Source organism: Archocentrus centrarchus, unplaced genomic scaffold, assembly GCF_007364275.1.
Source record: "Archocentrus centrarchus isolate MPI-CPG fArcCen1 unplaced genomic scaffold, fArcCen1 scaffold_189_ctg1, whole genome shotgun sequence".
Lineage (NCBI taxonomy): Eukaryota > Metazoa > Chordata > Actinopteri > Cichliformes > Cichlidae > Archocentrus > Archocentrus centrarchus.
Genome location: NW_022060234.1, coordinates 1 through 24538, shown reverse-complemented (window position 1 = coordinate 24538; position 24538 = coordinate 1). Strand labels below are relative to the sequence as shown.

General features: G+C 41.3%; 2 non-coding genes and 1 pseudogene across 2 annotated transcripts; all 3 read left to right on the top strand.

Moving 5' to 3' along the window:
- Positions 1-3765: 3765 nt before the first annotated feature.
- LOC115775570 (kelch-like protein 10) lies at positions 3766-15912 on the top strand (annotated as a pseudogene).
- A 5643-nt stretch (positions 15913-21555) lies between these two features.
- trnah-gug (transfer RNA histidin (anticodon GUG)) lies at positions 21556-21627 on the top strand. The gene has a single exon. It is a non-coding gene; the product is annotated as a tRNA-His (tRNA).
- Positions 21628-22543: 916 nt separating this feature from the next.
- On the top strand, positions 22544-22615 carry trnah-gug (transfer RNA histidin (anticodon GUG)). The gene has a single exon. It is a non-coding gene; the product is annotated as a tRNA-His (tRNA).
- The last annotated feature ends 1923 nt before the right edge of the window (positions 22616-24538 follow it).

The following is a 24538-nucleotide window of genomic DNA, read 5'->3' as shown; positions in this document are numbered from 1 at the left end:
CTGATAAACCAGCTGAGCACCTCCAAGCAGAGGAGGAAAAGTCTAAGACAACAGCATGGACTTTCCTGACCAAGAGGAAAATCATGCTGGGGAAACAGCACTGGAGGATCTTGTACCTTCACCTGCCCCAAGTGAATGCAGCAGGACCAGTGAGCAAGAGTCTCAGCGACCAAATAGACAGCATAAGCCGCCAAAGTTCTTCACTTATGATCGACTTGGCTCACCAGCTCGTTATAATATGAGAACACTACCACATCATTCACACTCTATGGTGCCGTGGACACGCACTTTGGAGGTATACTACCGCTGATAACTACATGGACAGAGAAAAAGCTGTGATCACATACAAAACACACTACTGAACTGAGTTAATGCACATGCTTCTAACTCAAGTCAGAGCAAATGGACTGTTTAACACAGAATTCACATTCAAATGGACTGTTGAACATTAAGCAGATTCATACATTGTGCCTTCAGCTTAACACATATCCAAAGCACACCACATGGCCACAGTCACTTAAAACTCTCTCATAGACTTTTATCAATTGAGCGCATTGATGCTTAGACATGCTGCACTAACAGGACTTTGTTACAGGTCACCTGCAGACTGTTACCTATGTCTAACTGAATGGACACTGTAATTTATGCAGACTATCAGAGAACACTGAAAGACTCGGGTTGTTAACCCATACTAAAAAGAATGTATGAAAAGAGTTCCAGCCTATGAAACGATATTTGTAGAGTAATAAGGTGCAACCACAATTATAGTATATTGTGGTTTAATGTATGTTTCTTGATGCCATTGTTGTAAGTAACCCCACATTTGTGTTTAAGATTAACTGTTAGGATGTTGGGCACAACATCTATTTTTGAGGGGGAGTATGTAGTGGACAAGCAATTTGATTCCACTTAGTTTTATAATTTTGTTCCTTTTACCTCACAACATTTTATTGTTTTGACTGTGTTGCTGCGTAGAATATGTAGTAGAAATGCAGAGCTGAGGAGTAAGTGGTTTGCCTGAATTGATTGTGCACTGATCCACTGGTAATGCCTTGAGATTTCAGTAGGTGAAACCGCGCGTTCCTTCCCCTCACTCAATACAGACGAGTGAAGGCAAGAGCGGCGTGTCGACCTCTTCATTTATCTGTCAATATTCCCCTTGTTTAAGGGCACAACATTACGGCCGTGCCTCTAAGGCAGGGTCGTTAAATCCAGGCGGCTGTCCAGCAAAGGAGTTGAGATTAGAGTTCCTCCATAATTTGCAAATACAGGAGGACTGAAGCTTTTTTTTTTTTATTAAGCTTGATCAAAGACTCGTCACTCAGATCCTCTGGGAAAAAGCTCACTGGATCCTGCCGACAATCGCCAAAATTGTTATGGAAATGTATTTATTAAATAAGAGAGACAAGATTCCTTTACATGGTTTATTGCTCGTATGAGGAGAAGTCGCCCCATACCCCCAGAGGGGCATGAGTGAATTCTGAATCTTACACAGAAACACAATGTACTTATACCCTTTTACACCCCCCTGTTCTCCCCTCCTTAACCCAACCAATAAGGAAGAGGAGATCCTCTCCCAGTCACATGTACCTGTATAAAGAGAAATTAACCAGAAGGACACTAAAACTAACGAATGTGACCCCATTAACACAGAGGGTCCTGACAGAGGAAGGGTATGTGTAGGTTACAGATAAGGGAACGGTCATCTGGACAGGTTTTACAGCCTACAGGTCACTTCATGGTCACACACTCCCTAGTTGAACAACATATAGGAGGTTAAAGTAAAATTTTCCATCACACCCAGTATATACCTCATTTTCGTTCTGGTAGTTCAGAATGATATTCAGCCAAAATCTGCAAAGCTTCTGACTTTGGTAGTTTGTAACTTTCACTGATAGTTCAGAAAACCATCCCTTCACATACGTGTCCTTCTGAGCCAGTCAAAATGTATAGGGGAAGAAGGAATAAAAATAAAAATGCTGTGATGTCCCACTTAACCCCCACTGGTTTCTTTTCACCCACGTGAAAGTGAGCATGATACTGTTACAAAACTCAAGATAATGGACTGACATGTTCAATACAGGCAGTCAAAACCAATGACCACTGCAGCTGAAGGCTACACTCATCCATGAATGGAGATTAGTTATTCATATCCAGACACTTGTGCAGTCCATGTACAGACAAATGACTGTTTGAACCCATCTGCTCATATTAACCATCTTGTACTGTATATACATATATTACAATACTATTTTAAACACAAACTAGTACTAGCAAATGTCAGCAAAGTAAGATATAATCCAGCAGTACTTAAATGTGAATGTAAACTACACTAAAGTGGCCACTATTCTTGGTGTACCTGTAGTTTAATGCAATCAGACAAAACTGCTCAGCCATGAATCCTACCAAAGATTATAATGCTAAGTAGAGTTTGGCACTGTCAAAAAGGTCACACCTCATATTTTTAATACCGTATTTTTCGGACTATACGTCGCTCCGGAGTATAGGTCGCACCAGCCAAAAAATGCATAATAAAGAAGAAAAAAACATATATAGGTCGCACTGGACTATAAGTCGCACTTTTTTGGGGGGGGGGGGGGGGGGGGGGGGGGGGTTGATAGAATCCGAGACCCAGAGCAGAAATTCCATCTTGAACGGCAATTTAAAATAATAATGGATTAAAGAACAGGACGAACATGGTTACGCCTACGTTATGCTAACGTAGCACATTCAGCTACATGATGCACAACGAACACGTGTTCGGTATGTTAACGTAACATTAAGTTATTCAGATAACCATAGCATAAAGAACATACTAACAAGTTAACCAAACCATCAATCCATTGAATTCTTCATCCTCGGTGTCACTTCTAAACAATTCCGTACACTCCGTAGACGAAGCGCCGCTTCCTCTTCTGTGTCGCGTTAGTCAGACTCGTCGTCAGCTGCAGTTCCAATTATTCCAGCCTTTCTGAATCCCAACAGGATGGTTTGTCACTGAAGCCCATGTTTTCTTGATCCATCCAATGACTTCCAGGAAAGTTGGGTGGCGCATTCTCCCAGTTGCCGTTAAGCTGTGCTCTCCATCCATCATCCACTGCGCCCACAGGTTATGCAAGACTGCCTTAAAGCTGCAGTTCACGGAGATGTCAAGTGGCTGGAGTATTTTGGTTCATGTGTTATAAATGTCACATATACGTCGCTCCGGAGTATAGGTCGCACCCCCAGCCAAACTATGAAAAAAAGTGCGACTTATACTCTGGAAAATACGGTAACAAATATTTTGGCTTGTGCTACAAGGCAAAGGACAGGAAAATTGTGACAGTGAACAGTACAGCACCTCCCCAGCAACTGCAAACTCAGTAAAGAACAAACCCAACACATGGAACTAAAAATGTATACCTTTAAAAAAAAAATCTGAAAAAATGCATATATAAGTTACTGCAATTCATAAATTGATCAGCTTTTATCTGCTCCCACAAGTGCTTATTTTGGTGGACCAAGACATACAGAGTGCACTTCAACCCTCTGTGAGGCTCATGTGCAATACATTAAGACAAAATTAAATGATGCTTTTAAGCAAATAAAAGACTAATATTTTTAATAAAAACATACACTTCAAAACTATTTTTCAACATAACTGCTTTCAGGTCATTATAATGTCATAAGCTTCCATTCCAGAATCCCACAGTGAAGTTTGACAACATTCAAAACTCTGTACTAACTCATCCAACAAGAGACAAACAAAAAGCATCAAAACTTAAAATGAACGATAAAGAGCAGCCTTCAAATATGTCAAACTCGATCTATAATGAGCTCCGTATTGAGAGAATATTTTGTGATGCATTTCTCAAAGTGGATTGTCGAATTTCCAGTCCACAAGATCATCCTCTGTAACTGTAGTCCGTATTTCCGGTAAGTTGCTTACTTGATAACAAGGGAAAACTGATGGATTTATGTCCTGAAAAAATGTAATTTATGATCTGAGTCTGGGAACAGTGTCAACAAGTGAACTAAAGGAACATGTTAAATCATGGAACACTTCTGATAAAAATGTGAACAGTGAAGGTAGATTTATAATACTTAATTTATCTATACAGAATACAGATTTATGTATTGCTAGTATATATGGACCAAATGTTGATGACCCCTCCTTCTTTCATGCTTTGTTCACTTCACTCTCAGATCACTCTGACACCACACTTGTAATAGGAGGAGACTTCAACCTGGTACTTAATGCAGATATTGACAGGCTCAGTACAGCAGTGAGTCAGAGGAACTGGCAGTCTGCAGACATTCTTAAACAGTACATGAAGGATTTTGGTCTTTGCGATGCTTGGCGTTCACATCACCCTACTTTGAGAGATTATAGTTTTTTCTCACCAGTACACAAATCTCATTCCCGCTTAGATTACTTTTTAGTTAGCAGCTCCATAATGATGGATATCACAGACACTCAGATTCACCCTATCACTATTAGCGATCATGCACCGGTGTCTATGTCTCTGACACAGAAAAGAGTCACACCACCAATCAGGAACTGGAGATTTAATACATCATTACTTAAAGAAGAAGATTTTATTAATTATTTCAAAAAGGAATGGTCAGCATACTTAGAATATAATGATATTCCAGGAATATCACCATGTGTTCTTTGGGAAGCAGGAAAGGCAGTAATGCGGGGCAAAATAATATCTTACTGCTCGCATAGGAAAAATAAAGAAAAAGCACTTGTGTTAGAATTAGAACAAAAAATTAAATCTTTAGAAACTGCCTATGCCGCTTCACCACAAGAACATACAATTATCAGCCTAAGGAAACTGAAACTGGAGCTAAATGAAATAATTGATAAAAGGACACAATTTATGTTGCAGAGGCTGCGTTTGGAAAACTTTGAGCATGGAAATAAATCTGGAAAATTCCTGGCCAAGCAATTAAAACTGAATAAAGAAAAACAGCTATTTTTTCTATTAAAGACTCGACTGGTATTATTACTCATGACCCACCACAAATAAATAACTCTTTCAAAGACTTCTATGAAGCCTTATATTCACCACAGATTAACCCATCTGATACTGAAATTGAAGAATTTCAATAATATAAATCTACCAAAACTAAATGACAGCCAGGCTGCAGCTCTGGATTTACCTCTTTCATTGTCTGAACTTAGTGAAGCCCTACAGCATCTCCCAAATAATAAAGCCCCAGGCCCAGATGGTTTTCCAGCCGAGTTTTATAAAGAATTTTGGTCTGAGCTAGCTCCCATTTTTTTCAGAATGGTAACTCAGATTCAGAATGACCACATCTTATCTCCAACCTTAAACTCTGCTAACATTAGCCTGCTTCTTAAACCAGGCAAAGACCCCACACTCCCATTCAGCTACAGGCCAATCTCTCTCATTAATGTAGATCTTAAAATAATTTGCAAAGCCCTTGCCAAAAGATTAGAAAGTATTACTCCATTTATTGTACATCCAGATCAAACAGGCTTTATCAAGGGTCGGCACTCGCCAATAATACACGTCGACTGATAAATATAATAGACTATTGTTCTATTAACAAATTAGAGAGGACAATCGTGTCTTTAGATGCAGAGAAGGCATTTGATCGGGTAAATTGGAAATTCTTACTAGCAGTTCTGCAAAAATTTGGATTTGGTTCATCCTTTATAAACTGGATCAGAACACTACACAGCTCTCCGAATGCGCGTGTTAGGACAAATGATCTCATTTCACAAAGTTTCAGTCTGCAGAGGGGCACTAGGCAGGGCTGCCCACTCTCTCCCTCTCTTTTTGTAATTTTCATTGAGCCGCTAGCAGCAGCAATCCGTCAAAATGTAAATATTAAAGGGATTCAAACTGAAAATATGGACCATAAACTTAGCCTTTATGCTGATGATGTATTACTTTTCCTTGGGAATTCACAAGGCTCTCTTTTGAAGACTATCACACTGATAGATAAGTTCTCATCTATATCTGATTACTCTATCAATTGGAGTAAATCAACAGTTTTGCCTCTGAATTGTAATTTCCAGAGAACCTCTAGGACCCCACTAAAGTCAGGAAATATTAGATATTTAGGCATAAATTTTTCCGCCAGGCTCTCAGACTTGGTACGATTAAATCATATCCCCTTATTAAAAACAATAGAGGATGATCTCACACATTGGAACAGTTTACCTATATCACTCATGGGGAGAGTTGCTGCCATTAAAATGATGGTTTTACCAAAAATTAATTATCTATTTTCATTGATCCCTAATAAACCTACTCTTCCTTGGTTTAAGTCACTAGATTCAAACATCTCAAAATTTTTATGGAAAAACAAACCGTCAAGAATAAGCTTAAAAACTTTACAAAAGCCAAAACACAGTGGAGGTCTAGAATTACCAAACTTTTATTACTATTTCTTAAGCAGTAGATTGCAGTATATTTCAAAGTGGATCAAATCCAATTCATTAGACAACCCATGGCTGGATCTAGAACAGGCGTTTTGTGGAAAAATAAAAATCTCAGATTTACCTTTCATTAGTTCCAGTATTAAACATCATAACTGCTATAAAGTCCTTAGTATAAATACCTCTCTGACAGCCTGGTGGGAATTTTTAAAAATAACTAAGTCTTCACTCATCCCCTGTAAACTAACACCCATTTGGAACAATCCAGATATTTGTCAGAAAAAGAAAATGCTGAATTTTCCGTTATGGCGTGATAAGGGTATAAATAACTTAGAACATATTATCCAAGATGGAAATTTTATCACGTTCCAAGAACTTATATCAAAATATAGAATTGGCAACGGTAGATTTCTGGAATATCAACAAGTTAAGTCCGTCCTACAGGGAAGATTTAACCTTAATCAATTGAATCTAGAAATGCCTACTTGGGTAACAGAATTTCTTAACCTCTGTACCCCAAAATTGTTATCAAAATTATATAAATTATTAATAAAAACTGATGATTCAGTTTCCCTCCCAATTACAAAATGGGAGCGTGATCTTTCTGTCAACCTGGATCAAAATTTATGGACAGAAATATGTTTAAATATCTTCAAAATGACTAAAAGACCCCAAATACAACTTGTACAATATAAGATTCTCCATAGAACATACTACACTGGACAAAGGATGTTCCAAATGGGCCTTACACACTCAAACATATGCACCCACTGTACAAGCAATTCAGAGGATAATCATCTACACGCTCTGTGGTCTTGTGTACCAGTTCAGAGATTTTGGCAGAGGATTTGTGAAGATCTATCCACATGGTTTAGCTGTCGTATCCCAACTTCCCCCAGACTATGCATCTTAGGTGATGTCAGTGAATTAATTATGGAGTTAAATATATCACACATAGTTCTTACTGCCTTGTGCATCGCTAAGAAGATGATCCTCATGAACTGGAAGACAAAAAATAAACTATGTATTACTCAGTACAGAAATTTATTAGTAGATCATGTTAGTTTAGAGAGAATGTCTGCTTCTTCTAAAAACAAATTGGAGGAATTTGACTCTCTTTGGTTCCCACTGCTCAGCTCCATTACTTAGTGGGGGTGGTGGGCTGCGGGCTCTGCTCCTGATGTGCTTTGTGGGGGTGGGGGGGGGACTCCGGGGGCCTGGGTAGCTGGTAGCCTCCTGAGGCTGGGTCCTGGGGCGACCTTCTGGTGATGTCTGTGTGCCTGTCCTGGTTGATGGTGGTGGGGGCTTGGATGGTGCTGCCTTCGGTCCTGGGTGTGGGCGGGGTGCTTGGGGGGGTGGTGCCGGCCCTCGGTCGGTTGGCTGGTCTTCCCTGTGTGGCTTGGGGGCTGGGGTCTGGGGCCCCGGCACTGGGGCCGCGCCGGCTCCCGGTGGGCCCCCCCAGGCGCGGGGGGGGGCCGCTGCTGTCCCGGCCGCGCCGCCGGGGGGGGGGGGTTGGCCGGACGTCGGGATGTCCGGTCTACGCTTTTGGGGCCCGGGGGTGCCGGCATTGCGGGGGGGTGGGGTGGGGGATGGGGCCGCGGTGGGGTGGGTGGGGGGGACTGGGCACTGCATTTCCATGCCCAGGCCAGTATGTCCTGTCGCCTGTTTGTGTCTATTGTTGAGTGAATGGGCATCTAGGAGGAGCGGGCCGCCCTCTGCAGTGGGGGCGAGGGCGCCAACCTCGGGTGCTGCAGTGCTCCGGGATGCTGTCACCGCGGCCCCGGGCTCACCTCCCCCTGCCCTGTGCTGGGGTGTGGGAGGTCGGGGTGCCTATTGAGCCAGCGGACAGCTGGCTCTCTTCTTCCAGGATTCTTCCTGGTCATATGCCCCCCCCCTCCCCCTCCCCATACACAAACACACACACACACACACACAGAATACACATCACTCACAGATGTAGGATGGAGAGGCCACGTGGAGAGCTGCACCACCACTTGCCTCTCCGTTTTAATTGCACTTTAGTCATTATAACTCACAACACATACACACTTACAACCTGATACACATAGGACCTTTGGGGCAGGCATGTTACTCAGAGGTTGATGAGATGGGCCGCTGAGGTGGCCCCACTCGGATCCTCGTCACTGTCTGTCTCCAAATTCTATTTGCACTTTAGACATGGAGGGTTTTGGGGGGCAGTGTGGGCAAGCGCTGACGACCAACAGTTGGCGCTTGTGGCATAACTGTCCCCTCAATTTTAACTGCACCCCATACACCTCATTCACTCACAAACATTAACACATAGACCTACAAGTTGGGGAGGAGGAGGGGTGGATGGGTCATCTTACACCCCGATTTCTTGCGTCTCGCCCGGGGTAGGGGTCGGGTGGTTCATTGGGGACCGGGCTGGTGGCGTCCTGGGGTCGCTGTTGGCCCTGGGGTGGTTTCCACTTGCCCCGTCTTCAGAGGGTGGGTAGCTATGGATGAATGTGTGTCTTTGTGTATTTGTCACCGTCTCCGTGAGTATGGGTGGGTGAGTGAATGTGTATGTATGGCATATCTGTGTGTGGGTAAGTATGTATGGGCATGTATGAGTATCTGTGTATAAATGTGTACACGGGTGTCTGGGTGTGTTTGTATGTATGGCTGGACCTGGGTCTGGGCCTTGTGCCTTGCCTCCTGGCCGCTCCTTGCTGGTTGCCTCCCCCCTACCCCCCTGGGATGGGGGTGCCTCGGGGTTCCTGGGTGGGGCTGGGTGTTCTGGCGTGGGTGCTGGCCTGCCCCCCTTGGGGTGCGGTGCGGGGCTGCGTTGGCTTCTTCGGCGTGGGGGGGGCTCTGGGGAGGGTCGGGCGGTCCTTGGGGGCCGTGGGCCCGGGAGCCTGCCGCCGGCCAGTGCAGGGGGCGGGCCGCTGGGGGGGGCTGGCTTCTCATCGCCTTGGGTTCCCTGGAGCCCTCGCTCCTCAACTGGGGGGGCTCCGTCTGAGACCACCCTCTCCCGTCTGCTGGGGTAGGTGTGCGGTTGTCTTTGGACTGAGTGGCCGGGGGTCTTCCTGGCTCTTGGTGGGCTGCTGGTGGCCTGGGGTTCCGGGGGCTTTCCGTACCTGCCTCTGGCTTCTGATGGGTGGAGCTGCAGCGTTTTGCCCTCATTGGTAAGTACGTTCCATGACACAGACACAAACATGACACAGACACAAACGCCCACTCAATCACAACTCAACAAAATTGTTGGTGTGCGTAACATGCTTTGTTAGTTTTGTTTTTCACACACAAATTTATTTTTGCAAGTATTGATAGTATTTTTTATATGTTAAAGTGATGAAGTATCTGATTAATAGACTTGTGCTCTTTCCCCTTTTTTTTTTGCTCCCTTTCTCTCTCCCTTTTTCTTCTCTTTATTTTCCTCTTCTTCAGCCTGTCAGCTCTGGCTGTTACATAGTATGTGGAAAAATAACTCAGATAAATAAAATAAAGGGTTAAAACATCAACAAGAAGAGCCTATTGAGAACCTATAGAGCTCATCTTGAAATAGCAAATATGTTTGGCACAACAACGCATTCAGATCACAGTTCTGCTTGCAAGATCTACCAGACATGACAGGCTTTAAAAAAAAAAAAAAAAAAAAAAAAAATGTGAACAGTGAACTGACAAATATACCCAAAAGATAACTCATAACTCATTTGCCAGCAATGCAGGTTGCATGTTTACCTCCACACAGCCCCAGCTACTAGCTCAGTAAATGTCCCATTTAAATAACACTGTGAAGAATTTGGTGATTGTATGAACTAAATTCAGACTGTTAACTTTAAGTTAAGTTAAAGTTAGTTAATGTCTTATCCAGTTTGATTCACACAGAAATCATTCTGTTCCATTCTGCAGACGAATTATAAAGTACTAATAGTAATAACAGACTAATTTTAAAAATAAAACAATACTTGTTTATGCTGTGCAAAAAAAAAAAAATACACTCAGTATGACACTTAAAATATAGCAGACTTTTATTTTTCCTGTTGAAGCTGCTTCTGATACACGATGGCCCCACATTCAGTGTACAGAAGAAATGGGGAGCAGTGCTAAATTGTGGATGGCAGCTACCCAACAAAAACCCACCAAAACACTGCTATTTAAACTTTTTTCACAGTAAAAAAATGGTAAATTTAAATAGCAGTGGCAGTAATATTTGCTTTGTATTTGGTCTTCATTCTCATTCATGTTTTCAATAATACAAAGCCATCAAGTATTCGTACTGAAAAACTGTATACTGTTATGAGGTGTAAGAAATCAGAATTATAATGGTGGTTATAAAGGGTGGTTGTCAAGAAGCCATTGTTAAGGAAGGGAAACAGGGAGAAAAGGCTGAGGTGTACCAAATTACACAACTGAAAATCAGTGGTAACAAGTTTCATGGAATGATGAATTTGAATTTGAAATTTTTTATTTAAATCATCGTCAATATGTACAAGGGAGGTAATGCCAGAGGTACAACAGTGAGTGTCTACAGGCACAGTAGAGGCTCTGCCATAGTTTGGGGCTACAATTGGCAACAGCTTCATATTCACCATTGCAATGATCCCAACCTTGATAGAATAGCACATCAGTCATTGGTGTGTGGACATTATGGTCAGTATTACAATACTGTCATAGTTACTGATATCTGAGCCTCAGCAACTCCTCAGTTTGAGTATTCATGATCACAGTGCCCTTGGGTCTATAGCTGTGCTGTGGTTTAAAGCTACTTGTACATGACATCATTTACTGTCTTGTTGTCTTCATGCTTTTTCAAATTCTCTGCTGTGTCTCCTTCTCTACCCTCAGGGCTTACTTCACACGCTGGACCGCCCCAGACCAGAAGGTCTTCAAAATACCTGGCCTGTCTCCTGACATGATGAACTCATCATTGACTTTGCGTACACTGGCTCAGTTTCCGTGACGAAGGACAATGTACAAGAACTTCTGCTAGCAGCCAATCGATTCAAGGTAATGGACCTCGTAAAAATCTGCTGTGACTTCCTTGGGGAGCAGCTCTGCCCAGAGAACTGCGTTGGCATCTGGCAGTTCACAACCATATCCTTTTTCCCCGAACTGCGTGCCAGGGCCTACCAATACATCCTCAACCACTTTGCAGGTTGTTGCAGAGGAGGAGTTCCTAAACCTCACTGTGGAGGAACTTGCCGATATCCTTGATAATGATCACCTCGATGTCCAGGAGGACACTGTGTATGAAGCTGTGATTAAGTGGATCGCCCATGCACCTGCAGAACGGGAGCAACACATTTCCACTCTGTTGCCTAAGGTATTACCTTCCATTACTATATTATATTGGACTCAGTGCTTCAGGATTTTAGTGATAGTGTTATCCAGACATTTGTTTAAAAAAAAAAAAAAAAAAAGAAATCAATGCAGTAAGGCCACATTAGTCAAGTTGAGTCAATCTAAGTCAATCTGGGTTTAAGGATGCTTTAACATCTGGAGTTCTGCTGCACTTTATTTTCAAGCTCATGAGTTTGTCTTCTCTTGCAAAGCGATAAATAACAAGCAACTTAACTTATCAGTCAAGAGTGAACACATGTACAGGTTAAAGCAGAATAGGAAGACCTGTATATGTAATGTGATTTTATACTATTTTCTTTCTCCACTTTATGCCCTGTTCTTTCTAAGCTGCACTGAATGCCTGTTTCAGGCATTCCCCTCAACTCTAGAATTGCTGAAAAGAGCAGCCAAACATAAAACTAAAAAAACTATTTAAATTTTAAGTTTGCTTGTTTTTGTAAAGTTCATTATGGTACCACCTTTTCTATGAAATATCAACCCTGAGGGGCTTTACTGGTTGTTTTTGTGTTTCTGTATCACGAACACAAAACATGACTTCTAAATCACTACAGGTGTATAAAACCAAGCACCTAGCCATGACGTCTGCCTTTGCAAACATTTGTGAAAGAGTAGTTTGTTCTAAAAGACGCACCAAATTTGAGCATGGTGCTGTAGGAGGACACCACCATTTCAACAAGTCAGTTTGTGAAATTTCTTCCCTCCTAGATATTCCATGATCAATTGTAAGTGGGATTTTTGCAAAGTGCAAGCATTTATGAACCACAGCAACTCAGCTAGGAAGTGTCAGACTACTTTAGAGCAGGGATGCTGAGTGCTGAGATGCATAGTGAATAAAAGTCAACAAATCTCTTCTGGCATTAACATCAGTGCAAAAACTATGTGTCAGGAGCTTTGTGGTATAGATTTCCATGGCCGAGCAGCTCCTGTAGGTGTAATGCATTGGTGGGCTAGTGCATTTGTCCATATACTGTATCAGTTGTCATGATGACAGATTTTTAGGCTTTTCATGTATAGTCTCAAACATGCAAAAGAGATTTGAGTTTGCTGAAACATAAGGTACTTAAAATTAAGTGTTACTAAGTCATATTTTGTATTCTATGTGTAGGTTCGTCTGAGACTGATGACTGTAGAGTACCTAAGGCAAAATGTGCTGTCTAATGAGCTGGTGAGCAGCAATTCTGAATGCCGATCCATGGCTGTTGAGGCCACCAGAGCCATACATGATATTAGATCCAGCAGACCCGGTGAGTCTGGCTTCTATGACCCGCTTGCTCGTCCCGCCTGCCTCATTCCATCCTGCTAGCCATCGGGGGCTGGAGTGGCGGTGATCCAACTAATGTCATCGAGGCCTATGATTACCGGGCTGACCGCTGGCTCAACATTTCAAACAATCTCAGCGTCCTCGTGCCTTCAATGGAGCTGCCTTCCTCAATGGGTATGTCTACTGCATTGGTGGCTGCGACAGAGTGGAGCATTTCAGCACCGTGCATAGATTTGACCTGACCACTCGCACCTGGGACGAGGTGGCACCAATGCACGTCCGGCGCTGCTATGTAAGCGTGACTGTGCTAAATGGGTGCATCTATGCCATGGGGGGCTATGATGGAGAAGGACAACTCAACACTGCAGAGCGCTATCAACCCGAAACCAACCAGTGGACTCTTATTGCACCAATGCATGAACAGAGGAGCGATGCCAGCTGCACAACACTTAACAACCGGGTGAGAAATTCACACAGACCTAGAAATCTGTCAGCAACCATATGGCAATCATCAGTTGTAAGGTACAAATGTGTATTCCACAATTGGTTAGTAAGTGTTTGCTGGCAGTGCTGAGTGGTTGCTGGCAAACTACAGCAAGTAGTTTGAGAGCATTTGCAGGTAAGTCAGCATCTTCCAAAGAAACTCCTGGTGCCTGTGGCAATCTGCTAGTGACCAAAACAACCACAAAAGGTTTGCTGTGCAGCACCCACTTTGTGCCGATTCATGCTAGCAACAACTTCCAGCAATCACTTGCCAACCAGTCAGGGAATAAACATTTTTCCCTAGTGACCAGAGGTACAAGAGGAGTCACAAACAAAACAAAACTACATAGTGTTCATTGTTATGCTGATGGTGTAAAAGTTAAGCTTTTTAATGCACAAACTATAACAGCGAGAAGGTAGTGAAAAACATAAGACCTACTTCCTGCTTCACTTATATCAGATTTGAGATTTCTAATCCAATTCAGTTTTTAATCACAACGCCCTCATTCAGATTTAAAAGCTTGAAAATCTGGTACTAATCAATACCCTTTTTATATTTTTAACATAAACTTGTAGCATAAACATTTGTTACAATTTCCTACATTTAAAAAAATAAAACAGTGTGAAATATAGACATTATTTCTAACTGACCTCAAACTCATCTTTTGCATTTCTGGACATGAATTCCAGGGTGACATAACGCCAGGAAATTTATTAGCCCATCACCTGATATAAAGTTTATGTCAGCTGCCCTAAACTGACAATACTGTAATTACCAAAATCATGTTTTACTGTTTCTGTAATGGTTAATCCACCAGTTTGCACGAGCTCTTTAATCAAAATATTTAAAACTAAAATATAATTATTGTTATTCATGAATTCTCAAATTTACTGTTTTACAAAAGAAACAAGAAAACTAGTGAAGCACATAATTATATATTTTTTGATTTAAGATGATAAATTACAGCTATTTGCTTGCATTCCTGAACCTGAGCTTTTTGTGGTTGAATGTCTACTCTTAATTAATTTCAGACTTCTCACAGGAGTCCATCATACCAGCTCAAATTTTGATATAAAAAACGTGAAATCATTTATTATTAGCCTTTTAAATAACAATAAGTTTTGGGAGATTCTAAAATATTTGTGTGGATTATGTTATTACAGAGAGACACTCAAATTTTGTAAATTTGATTTTTATTTCATTTATATGAATAACAATGAAAATACTGAATACCCCCCTTTTTTTGGTTTCAGATTTATATTTGTGGAGGATATAATGGCAACGAGTGCCTGGCACAGCTGAATTTTACAGCGCCGAGACAAACCAGTGGACGATGATAAACCACATGGACAACCGCCGCAAGGGACTAGGAGTGATTGCCTATGCGGGTCATGTCTTTGCTGTAAGTACATGAAACACTGCTGACACTCACATAACATACAAATCAGATCTATGATGTGCTTTCATAAGCAAGACTTACACTGGTTAGGCTAACGCAGATTTTGCTAACTTAATTTTGTTTTTTATTAACTCTCAGAATTTCTTTCCTGACCACAGCGTCAGAGAAGCAATTCAAGCTCATTTTATAAATTAATTGAATTGATCAGTCATGTTTCTGATGCATTTATTATTCATTTTATGACAAATGTGCCCCTCTCTGCCCCCTAAAGGCAAAAGAGTTGTAAAACTTTTATACGGAAAAAGTAAAAGTATAAATACTTTTTCTTCATGTTTATTCATCTTTGTTCTTAATAACAAGCTGTAATAGATGCCACTGTTTTAATAGCTTACTGCAGTTGGTATGTATAGCACAGGTAACTGCTTTAACTCTATCCAAGCAGCACCCTAAACCAATCACAGTATTTCCAGTAGTGAGACCAGACCTAGAGCAATCCATCTCCTGGTGTCTGCTACATGTAAAAGGCAACTTTGGGCAATGTTGCAACTTAATTCTCCTGTCACTGTCTGGAGTACATGAGAAAAGCAGCTAAAGAAGTATTGTGAGCAGGTGCCCTTTCTTACAAGGGTGCTGTGAAACTGGTTTCAATTGCATTTAATCATTTTACCCATCAATTACTTTTAGGTCGGTGGCTTTGATGGAACCAATTATCTTCGCACCGCTGAAGTTTATAACACAGACACCAACGTGTGGAACAATGTGTCCTCTATGTTGACCCCCCGCAGAAACTTTGGCATTGAAGTTATCAACAACCGCCTCTTTGTTGCCGGGGCGTCACCGGTTTCACCACCATTTCCGGTGTCGAATATTATGACGTTATAACCAACGAGTGGTCCGCAGCCTGTGACATGGGGATTGTCCGCCGTGGCTTGAGCTGTTGCGTGGTGTCCGGACTTCCCAATTTGGCCGAGTACACCGTGCCACGTGATGTCCTGGCACTTTCGCAAATGCCAGAAGAACAGGAGGAATCAGAGTCCAATTAACACTGTTAAAGTCTGTTTTGCTATGTGTTACCATCTGAGACTTGATAGTCTCAGATGAAGGACTGAAATAAATCTTTAGTGCATCAAACTGTGGGTGACTGGACATTTTTTTTTCTAGATATTTCTAAAACTTTCAGTCTGTGAGAGTTTCATGTTCTGTGAGGAGAGTATGCCCAACACATACATTTCATCCAGAGAATGCCGTTGCAACAATAACCCACATAAATGTTAAAAAGTGAGCAACATGCACCTAATAGGATGACAAGATCACAACAAACTAAATGTGGGACAAAAAACAGTGTTTGTGTGGGACAAAGTGGGATTTATTCGCAACCTTTCTGCAGACAACAGCAACTCTTTTGCTAAGTAAACACAATCAGAATAAAAGAAAGCTGAAGTTTGTGCTCATGGTCTCAGTCTTTATATACTCCCATATTTTCTGTCATTTCACTGATATTTTAGCTGCTCTTCTCTCTGGAAACAGTTTTTGGGTTTCACTTTGGATGTACCATATCGATAGATTTCATACCCTTTTTCAGACATGTCTGACAATTTTAACAATTTTTAGTCAATTATGAAACACATATACTGTGTTATTTTACACCATGTTTTCTCCTGTGCGAAAGAGAAATATACAGATGCAGCCACTGAAACAAGCACACTAATTACATCATGTTCTATCACCAGTTCTACAAATAATTTATAGACTGTATAATTTTAAAATGTAGTAGACTGCCTGCCACAATCCATTTTGTGGTGCTCAAAAGAGAAAGTGTCCGCACCTTTGGATAAAATACATTAATACTGCATATCTCTGATAAATGCTACAGTAATTTTAAGGGCAGAAAACATCTTTGCAGACAAGTAAGAGAGCCCATACTATCACTCGCATTACAGGGGATTCTTCTGTGGAAGGAATTCTCCCTCTCTCCCACCCCCACCGTGGACCGCTACGGATGGCTCACCAGCTGTTGAGCGACAATTTAAGAGGCAGCATCTCTATGTTGCAATAGGCATAGGGGAGAGTGGGGTGAGTTGTGCCAGTTTTTACTTAAAGTGACTTTAAAGCAAGACCATGATAGTAATGCTTCCAACTAAAATATATATATATATATTTCAGAATGCGGTGCATCCCTGGGAACAATCAATTTGGATCTGAAATATGGTATTTAAGAAATACAGCTTTCTGAAAAAAAGTGGTCTTGTGGCACAACTTGCCCCCGGTGCGGGGTAAGTTGTGCATTTGGAGATGATGCATTGGGGTAAATTGTGCCATTGATTATTGAAGTAAAACACAATATTTTGATCACAGAAACTGTAATGCTTTATAAAAGCTAGACAAATACAGTACAAAATGACTCATTTAAGGTTTATTTAAAGTTATTTTACAACATCAAAGGCTACTTTTCTACAACCCTATTGCACCACATGAGCACATCAAAGGTCAGTTTTCTTAAGCGAGGTCTAGCGCTATGAACACATCAGAACAAAGTTGAGTTCAAAATGAAAAAATGAAGAAAAAATCAGCATCCATCACCTGCGCATCCATCCATTGCACTGTTGTAGTAGGTTTTCATTGAGTAATAGACTGTTTTGTCTAAAGGTTGAAAGCTGTGTGTGGTGGCAGGGTGAGCATAACACCATTTTCTTTAGCAGTTGTCACTGCCTTCAGTGAGATGTGAGATTCATGGTTGTCCAAAATGAGCAGAACTGGGTAATTGGTGGAGCAGTTGGTTGAACCCCTGCCCTGTCTTCCTCTTATAATTCTGTGGCATTATGATCTATTTCTATTTTTGGTCTAAAATGAAGAATGTCACATAGTTTTAGTGATTTAAAAAAAAAAATAAAACAGTGTACAATTACAATAAATAATAGTGGAGGTGAGTTGTGTCACTGGCACAACTTAACCCAGGCCCTCTGGCACAAATCACCCCAACCCGAACTTTTTGGAAAAAATGCATCATCCAGCATTTTTTAGCTAACATAATGCTAGCTGTATAGACTTATAGCGTAGCATACCAAAGCAGTAAAACATTTGTAGAATGTTTTCAAACTTGTCTATAACTGTCCAGACACAACAATCAAAAAACCTTGATCATAGAAATTTTACTTTGTATGGCAAAAAACATTTTTTTGAAGTTAAATGTGCTTACTTCTCATGCAATGAGGCTCTCATCTTTACAGGATGAGTAAAATGACTGACTCTTCAAAAATGTGTGGTCACATGACAAATTTCTTTTATGGTTCCCTAGAAACAGGGGGTGACACAACTTCCCCACTGGCACAAATCACCCCACTTTCCCCTACAGTTTAAGTATGCCATTAAGACAGTGGTTCGGTGTGCCCCTTCGGAGGAAACTACAGAAAGTATGTATAACAACAGTAAAAACAGTCCAGTTTGTATTTCCTTTAACTGATCGCGTTTTTCCCGTTTTAATGCTTGTTGATTTGCACTGTGATGCAAATAACAGTGAAACTTTTTCACCTCTCAGTGAGCAGGTGTAAAATAAAACACTTCCTGCAGCCGGTCAGAAAGCTTTTGGATGCATTCAGGAAACCTCTGACATTTTGACACTCTTGTTAACTTGGGGCAATAATGAGAGCATGGACTCTACTCGGGAGAAACTCGCGGTTTCAACACCAAAAAATAAACCACCAAAAACTGAATGTCAAATTGGAAAACCTTAAATTATGGAATTCACAAAGTGCTCTAAGTTGGCTTTTATTGGTGGTCTTTCCGGCAAACGGGACCATGAGCTTTGCTCTCAATCTAACACGTTCTCACTCCTTACTCGTCACACATGGACGCTGTATTCTCCTGTCGTCAATCAGAGAGAGCTCTATATCAATGAGGGCACTCTGCTCGTTGATAAATGATGCAAGGAGGGTACCGAGCGCATCCAAGGGTGACGCAGAGGGACCCTGTCCATATGTGACAAGTGAGGAGTGAGGAAGTGCTGTTCCCTTCGCAGGATCATGCTTTAAAATCGCAGCTGCTGCCATGACCCGGATTCTAACCGGGGTCGCTGCGCCCACAACGCAGAGAACTAACCACTATACGATCACGGCCGTTCGTACAGTGTGTAGTGAAGCGACAATTGGCAAAGCTGCAATCACCATTTGTCTCATTTGTAACTTCCAACTGAGCTTTTGAAATTTGACACGTGTTGGTTGTATCGCCACTGGATTCAGAACAGGTCCAACTTTTCTCTGCCAGTTCCAGCCTGTATCTTGGGGTTTTCTTACTCCATCATCCTGACTGGCACCCCCATCACCACAGTGGACTCATTTCGCTTCCTGGGAACTACCATCACCCAGGACCTCAAGTGGGAGCCCACCATCACCTCTGTCGTCAAAAAGGCCCAGCAGAGGATGTACTTCCTGCGGCAGTTGAAGAAATTCAACTTGCCAGTAAGGACCATGGTGCAGTTCTATACTGCCATCATCGAGTCCATCCTTACCTCCTCCATCACTGTGTGGTACGCTGGAGCCACCACTAGGAACAAACAGAGACTACAGCGCGTTGTGCACTCTGCTGAGAAGGTGATTGGCTGCAACCTCCCATCTCTCCAGGACCTGTACACCTCCAGGACACTGGGGCGTGCAGGTCGGATCACAGCCGGCCACTCTCACCCTGGGCACAGACTTTTGACCCTCTCCCCTCAGGCAGGAGGCTATGGTCCATTCGGACCAGAAACTCCCGCCATAAGAACAGTTTCTTCCCCTCTGCTGTTGGACTCATGAACCATAACCCTAAGACTGTTACCACCACCCTCCACAAACGCTGATGAACCTATGTTTATGCATCTGTCTGTTTGCACTGATGTACATATTCCTGGACTATAGTTTACATTCTTTTATCTTTTAATTATTCTCTGCACTGTATATTTTGTAATATTGCGTTATAGTTATAGTTCTAATACCTCTGTATATTTGTAATTTGTATATTTGTAACATTGTCTTATAGTTTTTATACTTATTGTTTTTTATGTAAGCACGAAGTACCGCAGCAATTTCCTAATGCTGTGAACCTGTTCACCCATATGGCAATAAAACCGTATGATTCTGATTCTGATTCTGATTCTGATTCTCCATCATATAAAAGTGAAATCTGTGTGCATCACTGTACAATGTGTAGAAGGACACCAAACATTATTTACTATCACATGACAAGGTATCCATGTACTATTATACACACCTTTACTGTGCCACGTGCGTAAATGTACACATCATTCTTGCTTTTTCTGCAAGCTGTGTGACGGTGCAGGTACTTTAAAGTCCATATTGCATATTTCAAGAAAGTAATATGACACACTTTCACTTTAACACCTGCTTTTGACACACATTCCAGTAATGTGTTCATGGCATTAATGTTGAAAAATAACCGTCACCAAATTCGTTCAGTGTGCGCACTGCTAACTAAAGACATTCGGATGCCAGGTTAGCAAGAGAGCAGAGAGAGCAAATACTGAAAGAGAGAGAAGGCATACAAGGAGGTGAGCGACAAAACAGCATGTGGAGAAGATGATCCGAAAGTAGACTTTATGTTCTTCACTTCACTCTCACATTTAATCACTTTGCTCAGTTACAGGTGAATAATGTACGTAAAGTCGTAGGTTCAACATAGTTTTAGAAACAAATAACTCAAATGTGCACCCAGGCACTCCGCTAGTTACACAAATAACTGAGCTCCAGGTGTGGGACATGTTTTGGTTGATTTGCCATTAGATTCTAAAACTAAAACTTCAAAACATGGAATTTTATTTACAGGATATATATATATATATATATATATATATATATATATATATATATATATATATATATATATATATATATATATATATGGTTTAATTTATTTAACATTTAATTTAACGTTTTATTTAACAAAGCATTATCCTGTTTCTTATTGGTCCTCTTAAAGAGGCTGTACATTTTCAGGTAAAATGCAGAGTACTAAATAAAGCGCAGAGTACCAAATAACCACTTGTTACAACCAAGGTACGCAGAACAGTGTCACTGAATGCACAACAAATCAAACCTTGAAGGAGATGGACTACAGCTGTAGAACACTACACCAGGTGCCTCACCTGTCCTGTCCTATGGTGTCTTGAAATATTGAATTGTAAGAGTTACTACATAGTGTTACTCCCAAATAAATGAGAATATAATCAAAAATAATCAAGTGGAACATGTATTAAATGCTGAAAATGTTACATTTCTGGACCAATGTCTGGTGATTCTCAAATTTGTGTCTGGGGGCCTCTTGGCGGCCCGCCAAGGTACTGCAGGTGGACGGCAAGCCGTCCATTACAATATAAACAGAGAAAAACTTTATTTTTAATAGTTTAATTTAGTTTGATTGATATAAAATAACAAAGAGTGACAAATGATTAAAAAAAAAATACTTGTCATTCTTATTTACTGACGCATTCTTGACCCTGAAGTTGTCTTATTACCTTGTCAATGCGAGAGAAGGAAATACTTAAGCGGCGCAGCAGGTGTCAGATGATGGAAGTAAAACTATTAACAGAGAATGAACCTCAACCAACAAATCATCATGGGATTTAAATCAACAACCACGCACAAGATTAAGCTGTGAACACTGCGGTGGCGTTTGATCAGCACCCTTGCTGGTAGCACGCCGTGATCGTATAGTGGTTAGTACTCTGCGTTGTGGCCGCAGCAACCCCGGTTCGAATCCGGGTCACGGCACTCCTTTTAAAGCAAAGATCACTGTTAATCAGTAACGGCATTCATCGGAGCAATAATATCCATTCAACAAAGCACAGCTGAAATAATCTTCTCAGTTTGTTTACCTGACTCATTTGATTGCCCTGTTGTTCTAGAAATAAACCATTTCACACACCAGGGAACTTTCCCAACAGCTTACATGGCCTGTGTAAAGATCCTTTTAGACTATAATATGGACTTCCCAGAGTTCTGCTCACTTTAGTGCACTTTGTATCTTAGATCTATATCTATATCTGTCAATTACACATTCTCTTTATTGGTTAGAACCAAAGAAACAATAACTGATTAGTGCCTGGAAATGCTGATCCAGGAGTCACTATAAACAGAGAACATAAAACATTTGAATTATCCATTAAAGCTAAATATACTGTACGGAAACTCAAACTCTATATAAAACTGCTGTAATATAAACTAGTGACCACTAGATGTTGTAGTTGAACCAGTACATAAAACCAAGGAGCACACGCTTTACAAACTGCAATCCTTTCAAGAAGTTTCGCCATGAATGAAAAAGACTATGGACAAAAAGTTCTTAGGTTTGATTTATAAATCAGCAGGCTCTGACATTCATTATTTACCAATCAGAGACATGTACAGTCAACACCCAGTACCTACTGCAGAGGTAAGGTGGGAACCTTTTGCCCAGATCCCCAGGGGAATAAAAACCCCTGGTCGGCTCCACATCACCTGTGGAGCTCATTGCAAATTTGTAACAACTTACAAATGTCTATTATATTGGTAATTGATGAAGGAGTGATTGGTTTGCTTTATATTCTGCTTGTATTCCCATACGATTTTTTTTTTCATGTCGCAAACTACTTGCTTGGAAACCGTATATCTGGCATTCTTTCTCGTTAGTATGTGTACCTGGCGCCTCGCCGTGATCGTATAGTGGTTAGTACTCTGCGTTGTGGCCGCAGCAACCCCGGTTCGAATCCGGGTCACGGCATTTTATCAAGAAAGCCTTTACAAAAGAATGATTAAGAAAGGATGTGTCAAATCAACAAAAAACAAACAGATGCTTTACTTAACAACGGAAACTGTTACCTGTTAGTTCTGAGGTGTCTGTAAAGTGGTTTTTGCTTAGGGAAACTCACCACAGACTCTATTGTAATTTATTACAGAGTCATGTATTGCTCTGGAGAGTCATTCTTTATAATGATTATGACATTTGCTACCTTAAGGGGAACCTATTATGCTCATTTTGACTATACATTTTTTATTTTTGACTATAGTGGAATAGCTGTGCATAACTTACAGCTCAGTATAATTGTTATTTATCTTATACTGACCTCGGAGCATGTCATCCTCTGTATGTAGCTGAAGGCTGTTCTAGGTCTGCTCCTTTTAAACTAACATTTTTGTGATTGGCTTCTCAAACACAAGGTTTGGACAGCAGGTAGGTGGGACTTCTGTCAGAGAGTCAATTGCTTGTACAGTCAGTCATTAGCAGCAATAACTTGAAGCAGTTGCTTTCTACATGACTTTATCAGTCTCACATCTTTTTGGAGGAATTTTGCCCAATCAGGTTGAGGTCTGGACTTTGGGTCATTGCAGTGCCTTGAGTTTTTTTTCTTTTTCAGCTATTCTGTTGGAGATGTTTTGCTGTGCTTCGGATCATTGTCCTGTTGCATTACCCAATTTACAAAAAAGCTTAGCTGTCAGTCAGATGGGCTCACAATTGTCTCTAGAAGAGGAGTTCATGGTAGATTCAATGACTGCAAGGTGTCCAGGTCATGTGGCTGCAAAACAAGCCCAAATCATCACACCTCCACCACCGTGCTTGACAGTTAGTAGATGTTTGTGCTGATATGCTTTATGGCCAAACATCTCCACTTTGGTCTCGTCTGTCTAAAGGGCATTATTCCAGAAATCTTGTGCTTTGTTCAGATGCACCTTTGCAAAATTGTGCTGTTCTTATCAGAGAGAAGAGGCTTTGGCTGCCAAACTGTCCAAACAAACCATACTTATTCATTCTTTTCCTAACTGTACTGTCATGAACTTTAACATTTAACCTGCTCACTGAGGCCTGCAAAGTCTGAGATGTAGCTTTAGGGTTTTTTTTTTTTTTTGCTGTTTCTCTGAGCATTGCACAGTCTGACTTTGGGATGAATTTGCTGGGAGATTCAGTCCTGGGAAGAAGCTGTTTGAATGTTTTCCACTTGTGAACAGTATTTCTCACTGTACAATGATGGACTTCAAATGGTTTGGAAATGACCTTATAACCCTTCCCAAATTAATGGCCAGCAATAGTTGCTTCTCTTAGAGCGTTGCTGATGTCTTTCCTGCTTGGCATTGTATTAATACACACCTGAATGCTCCAGACCAGCAAACTGCCAAAACTTCTGCTTTAATAGAGGTGCTCACCCTTTTTTTTTTTTAATGCCGGACATCCTAAAGTAGAATTTGTTACAATATTACTAAAAGTTACAACAAAAAATGTTAACGATGTTCTAAACACTTGCTACAAACACTAACATTTCAAGTACACACATCCATTCATTGATGGGTTGCTGGTTACTGTTTTGTGTGCCTGAGGGCAGGCTTTTCCTCCCTCTCCCTCCCTCTCCAAGCAGCAGCCATATTGGAATGCTGGATGTGAAGAGGGGAAGCAGGAACAGGCGACGAGAGGGAGCGAGAAGGGGGAAACAGGCAGGAGCGAAAAACCACTATCTGAAAGTACTCCCAGCTCTACTAGTAAAATTAACGGATTATTTGCTGACTGTTCGCAGCTTTTCTCGCCGGTAAAGTCGACACAAACCTCTCGGACGTCACCTGGAACAAGTCAGCGTGAGTGATGTTGTGTTTTAGGGGATTATTTCAACAGCTAAAAGATATTTACCGGGAGATGCAGTTGGTTTACCGTTCAGTC